At 42.6% G+C, this 7,893-nt stretch overlaps 1 non-coding gene across 1 annotated transcript; it reads left to right on the top strand.

Annotated features, from left to right (window-relative positions):
- The first annotated feature begins 2,262 nt into the window (after positions 1-2,262).
- Positions 2,263-2,367, top strand: LOC111530981. Its single transcript, XR_002728085.1, has one exon. It is a non-coding gene; the product is annotated as a U6 spliceosomal RNA (small nuclear RNA).
- Positions 2,368-7,893: the final 5,526 nt, after the last annotated feature.

The raw sequence follows: 7,893 nt of genomic DNA on the forward strand, positions 1-7,893 counted from the left end.
TAAAAAAAAAGAAAAAAAGAAAAAGAAAAAAAAATCTTGCTAACGTAGGATGCAGTTTTTTTTTTTAAAAAAACACACGTTATTTTTTCCCTATACTTCTTTCTTGTTCTGACTTCTTTCCTCTCTTTTTCTAACTCATAGTAATACAAGCCATATACTTTTAAAAACTTAACAGTGCCAGCTTAAAAAAGGAAAGGCAATAGGAAAATAGAAAATAAACTTTGGAAATTTCAAAACTGTAAATATTGGCTTAGAATATGAATCTGATTAGAATCTTAGAGATAAGCTGTAGCTAAGCTTACTATGAAAAGACTTGCTCCATAGTTATATTTCAAAAGCAACAATGTAAACTTGGAAAAGAAGACAAACTATAAAAAACTATGGAGTTTTGATGCCAGAATTTTTACCTCGCTATAATAACTTGGTAGAAGAAATTGTCCAAGTGTATCTTTTTTAATTTTAATAAGAGAAGGAAAGGTAGGCCAACCGACTTTAGTCTAGAATAGTTTTCCAAGTTAGATGAAATAATGTTGTGACCCAGATCTGAACAGAATACCAGAGGCTTCCTACCTACAGGAGACATTTGCAATTTTTTTGACTGCTCGCCCTCTGAACTGTCTTCCTATGCTTGAGGAATTCCTCACCATTTGAGTCTTAGTAAGAAACAGGGTCCTGCTCCCACTCTAGATGCTAAAAATCCATCCAATCATGTCAGCCGCCTATTTCTTTTGCAAGCCTAGGTTTCGCCAATCAGGTGTACCAGCTCCAGACTTTTTTTTTTTTTTTTTAATACAGGATCTCGCTCTGTCACCCAGGCAGGAAAGTGCAGTGGCACGATCTCAGCTCACTGCAACCTCTGCATCACCACATCCAGCTATTTTTTCATATTTTTTACAGAGACAAAAAATGTTGCCCAGGCTGGCCTCAAACTCCTGAGTTCAAGCAATCCAGCTGCCTCGGCCTCCCAGAGTACTGGGATTACAGGTGTGAGCCACCACCCCTAGCTCCAGAATTTTGACTCTGGAGTCAAGTCACTCAAAGCAATGGAAGAAATGCACGTCCATTCTGGTAGCCACACCCAGTTTCAAAAGTCAGTCAGGGCCGGACGCTGTGGCTTATGCCTGTAATCCCAACGCTTTGGGGGCTAAGGTGGGCGGGTCACTTGAGGTCAGGAGTTTGAGACCAGCCCAGCCAATATGGTGAAACCATATCTCCACTAAAAATACAAAACTTAGCTAGGTATGGTGGTGCACGCCTGTAATCCCAGCTAGTTAGGAGGCTAAATCACGAGAATTGCTTGAACCTGTGAGGCACAAGTTGCAATGAGTGGAGATCACACCACTGCACTCCAGCCTGGGCGACAGAGCAAGACTCCATCTCTGGAAAAAAAAGGCAGTGGGGATGACAGCACCATCCTACGTGTTGGTGAGTGTGGCAGCTGTAGAGTCTCCTCCTCCTTGGCAGCAGCAATGACCTGCTCAGACACAATCTGGGACCCCAGTAAGCAGCCTCCTTTGACCTTGGACTTCTTGCCCTCCCGTGATTCTGTGAGCTACCCAAAATGTTTTCAGTACTGTCCTTTTCTGCTTATGCCAGAATCAGTTTCTGTTACTGATTCTAAAGAACCCTAAGGGACACAGAGCCTCTGGAATAGTGACTTATAATTAAAAAGAGAGAGGAACCAGGACATGAAGTATAGTTTCTTATAAGATGTGTAATACTCACAAAAGACATCTAATTGAAGATAAGATCATTAATTTACGTGTGTATTTTTCCGTAATGTAAGCCAGGGAGGTGTTTCCAGGAGGACACATGGGGGAGCAGGGAGGCTGCGGAGGACAGTTGAGAGGGGCGGCGGGAGAAGGGAGCTCCGGGCTGGGGGAGGCAGGTTTCACTGACAGTTGGGAAATAGTAAAGGGAAACCTCATCCCTTTATCGAGGTCTAGGCCCCAAAACTCTTTTTGCAAAATGCAGGGTTTGTATCTGAAGGCCTCTGGCCCATGTGCCTGCTGCCATTTCCTCTATCCCTGAGATCTCCAGAAGAGAAAGGAGCTCCAGCCATGCGTTCTTTGGACGTGGAGAGGAGCAGAGCAGGATGGAGCCTGCAGGTCATGCCAGGAGTCACAAGGCTGTGGCTGTCAGGTACCAAGCTCAGGCAGCGGGATTGTAAGAACACCTGGGATGGAAAGCCATGTGCGGAGGATGAGGATATGAGACTACCTCTTTTACAAACAAAACTCTTTTAGTCTAAGCCTGATTATAGTGCTCCCCTTGGCCGTACGTATGCTAAAATTGGAATGATACAGAGAAGATTAGCATGGTCCCTGTGTAAGTATAATGCAAATTTGTGAAGCCTCCATTAAAAAAAATAAAAAATAGGCCGGGCGCGGTGGCTCAAGCCTGTAATCCCAGCACTTTGGGAGGCCGAGACGGGCGGATCACGAGGTCAGGAGATCGAGACCATCCTGGCTAACACAGTGAAACCCCGTCTCTACTAAAAAATACAAAAAACTAGCCGGGCGAGGTGGCGGGTGCCTGCAGTCCCAGCTACTCGGGAGGCTGAGGCAGGAGAATGGCGTGAACCCGGGAGGCGGAGCTTGCAGTGAGCTGAGATCCGGCCACAGCACTCCAGCCTGGGCGACAGAGCGAGACTCCGTCTCAAAAAAAAAAAAAATAAATAAATAAATAAAAAATAAAAAAAAACTGGAGGCCGGCACAGTGGCTCATGTTTGTAATCCCAGCACTTTGAGAGGCTGAAGTGGGGGGATCATGACGTCAAGAGATCAAGACCATCCTGGCCAACATGGTGAAGCCCCATCTCTACTAAAAATACAAAAATTAGCTGGGCGTGGTGGCGCACACCTGTAGTCCCAGCTACTCAGGAACCCAACACAGGATAACGGATTATCGCTGGAACCCGGGAGGGGGAGATTGCAGTGAGCTGAGATCGCAGCCATTGCATTCCAACCTGGTGAAAGAGCAAGACTCCGTCTCAAAAAAAAAAAAAAAAAAGAAAGGAAAGAAAATACAGCTTGGACATATATCGAGGCCTTCTCTCTAGAAAAATAAAAATAAAAATAAAAATTAGCCAGGCCTATTGACTTTCACCTGTAGTTCCAGCTGAGGCTGAGGTAGGTTGGAGGATTGCTTGACCCTGGGAGGTCGAGGCTGCAGCGAGCCTTGAAGCCATGATTGCACCATTGCGCTCCAGCCTGAGTGACACAGCGAGATCCTATCTTAAAAAAAAAAAAAAAAAAAAAAGGCCTGGTTATAATAGAGCAATATTCTAAGTGTTTCGTTTGGGGTGATGAAAAAGTTTGGAAATAGTGCTAATGGTTGCACAACATCATAAATGTAAGTAGTGGCACTGAACTGTACCCTTAAAAATGGTGAAGATGGCAAGATTTGTTGCATATGTTTTACCATAATTTTTATTTTTCACAATTTTTACAAATTAATAATTTTATATACCAAAACCCATTGAACTGTACACTATGTGAGTTATGTCTCAACAAAGCTGTTTTTGCTTTTCTTTTTTAGAGATGGAGTCTGGCTTTGTTACCCAGGCTGGAGTGCAGTGGAGGCATCTTGGCTCACTGCAACCTATGCCCCACAGGTTCAAGAGATTCTCCTGCCTCAGCCTCCCAAGTGGCTGCTATAGCAGGCGTGCACCACAATGCCTGGCTAATTTTTGTATTTGATTTATTTATTTACTTATTATTATTATTGTTGTTTTTGAGACGGGAGTTTCGCTCTTGTTGCCCTGGCTGGAGTGCAATGGCGCCATTTCTGCTCACCTTAACTTCCGCCTCCCGGGTTCAAGAGATTCTCCTGCCTCATCCTTCTGAGTGGCTGGGATTACAGGCATAAGCCACCGCGCATGGCTAATTTTGTATTTTTAGCAGAGATGGGGTTTCTCCATGTAAGTCAGGCTGGTCTCCAACTCCCAACCTCAGGTGATCCGCCCACCTCAGCCTCCCAAAGTGCTGGGATTAGAGGTATGAGCCACGGCTCCTGGCCTTAATTAATTTTTTTTTTTTTTTAAGGCTGGATAATAGAATGTTAGGAAAGAGCATGTCATTTAATGTGATGATCACTGTAGTATAGAAAATAAGCAAAACTTGCCTTTAGCTGTAATACGTGATTATAACATTAAAGCCTCTGTGTGGTTGGCAATGGACTGCCCCAGTTGTCTCTGAGAATTTCCTGATGCGCCCTCAGGAATGGATGCTTCTCAGCCTTGTTTCTGCTGTGTGGTTCTATCCTATCACATCGTCATGGCTCACCAGTCCAGAGGTGATCCCTGAGTAAAGAAGGAACAATTCGCGTCTCTTTTCCAGGAAGTAGACATGTTGAAGAAGAAGCACTTGAGGCAGCACTCTAAGGAGAAGGTCTCTGCACGTGTGCATGCTCACAGTTCTCCAGATGTGCCCTGGCTTCTGTCCCCTTGAGGCACGGTCTCCCACTCTTCCCTGGATTCAGGGTTGCTCTGGTATTCTAGTAGTGCCTCCACCCCTTGGTTTTTTGTTTTTTGCCTAAGCTGTTTTAGTTTTTAGTCCCTTGTGACCAGAGAATATTTAATTTAATATAATACAGCACAAATCTTTAATATGGTATTATTTCACTGCTAACACAGAATTTCTGGCTTACGGTAAAATAGAGATCATATGATCATCTGCCACTTCCCACTGTCCTTTCTGAAGTACAAGAACTCCAAACAGCTACAACTGATGTTTTAAAACTGATGTTTTAAATTATTTGAAGGTAAGTTGACACAGTGTTTTAGAAAATAATTTAAGGACTTTGGGGGGAAAATATGAGGTCTGTTAACTTATATATATATATATTTTTTTTTTTTTTGTCCTGGGTAGTTTTTGTGGGTTTTGTGTGTGTGTGTGGTTTTTTTTTTTTTTTTTTTTTTTTTAAGTAAGAATACGTTATACTTCCTTTCAGAATTCCATCATCACTTGGGAGATTTCTGTGAATCATCACTAAAGCCATTCACTTTCTTATAACTAAACAAGAATCTTCTTCTGGAGTTCAGTATCAGATATGAATGTTCTCACTGACCTCGGGAAGCAAAAGTCCTAAATCATTATACGGCAGTGAAGGTACAAAAAAAAAAAAATTCAGCAGGAAATAAAGCAGAACTGTTGCCAATACATACAAGCTGCAGTAGCACTCACAAAACGTGTAGTGTCCATTCTAACACATTCATTGGACTGGATTACATTGTGTTGTAGACTCAGTTAACTCTGGAAGAACATAATAGGTGTTTATTGTTTAACGTATAATGCAAAACATAATTAAGTCTATAGTCTCCGATTCTTCTCAAGTTCAAATGAAACCAACAATTTTGGTTTTGTCTAACATTCAGGATGTGTTTCTAATTGAACTGAAATCACAGTAATCACCTCCACTTTCTCTCTTGGGATCTCTATCATGAAAATTAATTATATGGTTTTGCCCCTCCCACCCAACCCCCAGTCTTCTGGAAGAAGCAATACTTCTACTTGCTGTACCTGAAAATCCCCATTCAGGGCAGAGGTAGGTATTATGGCATTTGTCTGATCTCTGGTGTGCCCAAAAAGAAATGGCCTGAAACTGGGGGCATATTGAGTAAGATTGCAAATGGTGATTTGGGTTAGAGTTCCAACCTGTAACTCACTAGAACATCCTTTCATTGACCTCTACTCCAATTAATTAGTTTTTTTTTGTTTGTTTGTTTGTTTGTTTTTTGAGATGGAGTCTCACTCTATTGCCCAGGCTATGTGGTTCAGTATCGGCTCACTGCAACCTCTAACTCCCGGGTTCAAGCAATCCTCTTGCCTCAGCCTCCCAAGTAGCTGGGATTACATGTGCCTGCCACGACACCTGGCTAATTGTGTTATTTTTAGTAGAGATGGGGTTTCATCATGTTGGACCAGGTTCCTCTCAAACTCCTGGCCTCAGATTATCTGTCCGCCTTGGCCCCCCAAAGTTCTGGGATTACAGGCATGAGTCACTGGGCCTCACCTAGTGTTCTTTATTACTCAAATAATTGTTATAAGAGAAGATCTTAAGAGAACTCCTAGTCCTACATTTTTGTGAGGATGTCTTATAAGACCACACATTTCCGGATCTAAATGCAAATTTCAAACATTTCTTAGAGGTGTTTTGGTTCAGTTCAGTGAATGAGTCTTATTGTTACGTACAGGTAGTTGGATAGGCAGGAGCCAGACGGGAGAGGGCTCTCACCAACCCACTAAGCGTATCAGCAATTATGGCATTGCTTCTCTGAGTGCGTTAATTTGGCAGCACCAGGGAAAGGGCATTTCCTGATGGTCCATACCTGTTAATATCAAAATATTAATTGAATGCAGCCCCAGGGAAAAGAAACTTACTTCCTAGGCATGCATATTAAGAGACAAAAATGGCGAAGTGTGATCTTCCAGGTAAACTCCACCGGAAAAAGGAAGAAAGCCTCAGATGGACATGCTTATAACTCCCTAAACACACTGTGCTGTGCTCAATTCCGAAGGGTAAGGAGGGCACTGCGCATGCGGGCAACTCACCCTAAGGGAAGAATCATGGGCAAGAGGTGAGCTTATATAAGTCCTAGTATGGCCAGCGCGGTGGCTCATCCCTGTAATCACACCACTGCACTGCAGCCTAGTGACAGAGGGAGACTCTATCTCAAAAAAAAATGTCCTAGTATCACAGTTAAATGGGGGCACTTGACTCTCCCTTTTTGTTCTTTGGGTCTCTTCCAAGTGTGCTTTCCTTCTTTCCTAGTCTAAAGCCGTTTTAAATAAACTTCTACTCCTGCTCTGAAACTTGTCTCGCTTCTTATGCCCTTCAGTAGAATTCTTTCTTCTTAGGAGGCAAGAACCAAAGTTGCTGTGTACCTATACAGATCTAAGGCTGGATAGGCGGCTGGTAACTCAGGGTGACTCCGATCTCTTCCGCTGGTAACATTATTATCAACTGAAACTGACAATTCCCATCACACTGAGTGAGTCCTCGAGCACTAGAACCCTGACCAGTTCACCTGTGCATGCCTAGTGCCTAGCATCATTCCTGCTATTAGAAAGTTTAATAAATATTTATCAAATAAGCATATCATGTATCCTTCCTACTAGACTTTTCTCAGAGAGATTAAGAGCCACGTGGACTTAAACTTTAGATTGGACACAGATCTGACAAATTTGATGCACAGGGAAAGGACTTAAAACATTTATTTAACATATATTTGTAGAATTAAATAAAAAGTAGTATGTTAAGAAAAAACAAAGATATTTCAAATATAGAGTCTTCAGTGAAGTTGTAGAGACTGAAAAAGGAATATATTTTTTAAAACAACCAGGGTGGGCATGGTGGCTTATGCCTGTAATCCCGACACTTTGGGAGGCTGAGGTGGGTGGATTGCTTGAGCTCAATAATTTTGGCAATATAGAAAGACTGCATATCTACAAAAAAAAAATAATAAATTTTAAAAAAGCAAAAAACCAGGCCCGGTGGCTCACACCTGTCATCCCAACACTTTGGGGGGCCAAGGCAGGCAGATCACGAGGTCAGGAGTTCGAGACCAGCATGGCCAATATGGTGAAACCCCATCTCTACTAAAGATACAAAAAATTAGCGGGACGTGGTGGTGCGTGCCTGTAATCCCAGCTACTCAGAAGACTGAGGCACAACTGCTTGAATCTGGGAGGCGGAGGTTGCAGTGAGCCAAGACTATGCCATTGCACTCCAGCCTAGGCCACAGGGCAAGACTCCGTCTGAAAAAGAAAGAAAAAAAGAAGGAATGAAAAGAAAGAATGAAAGAGAAAGAAAAAGAGAGAAAGAAAGAAAGAAAGAAAGAAAGAAAGAAAGAAAGAAAGAAAGAAAGAAAGAAAGAAAGAAAGAAAGAAA

This window comes from Piliocolobus tephrosceles, chromosome 4 (genome assembly GCF_002776525.5).
Source record: "Piliocolobus tephrosceles isolate RC106 chromosome 4, ASM277652v3, whole genome shotgun sequence".
NCBI lineage: Eukaryota > Metazoa > Chordata > Mammalia > Primates > Cercopithecidae > Piliocolobus > Piliocolobus tephrosceles.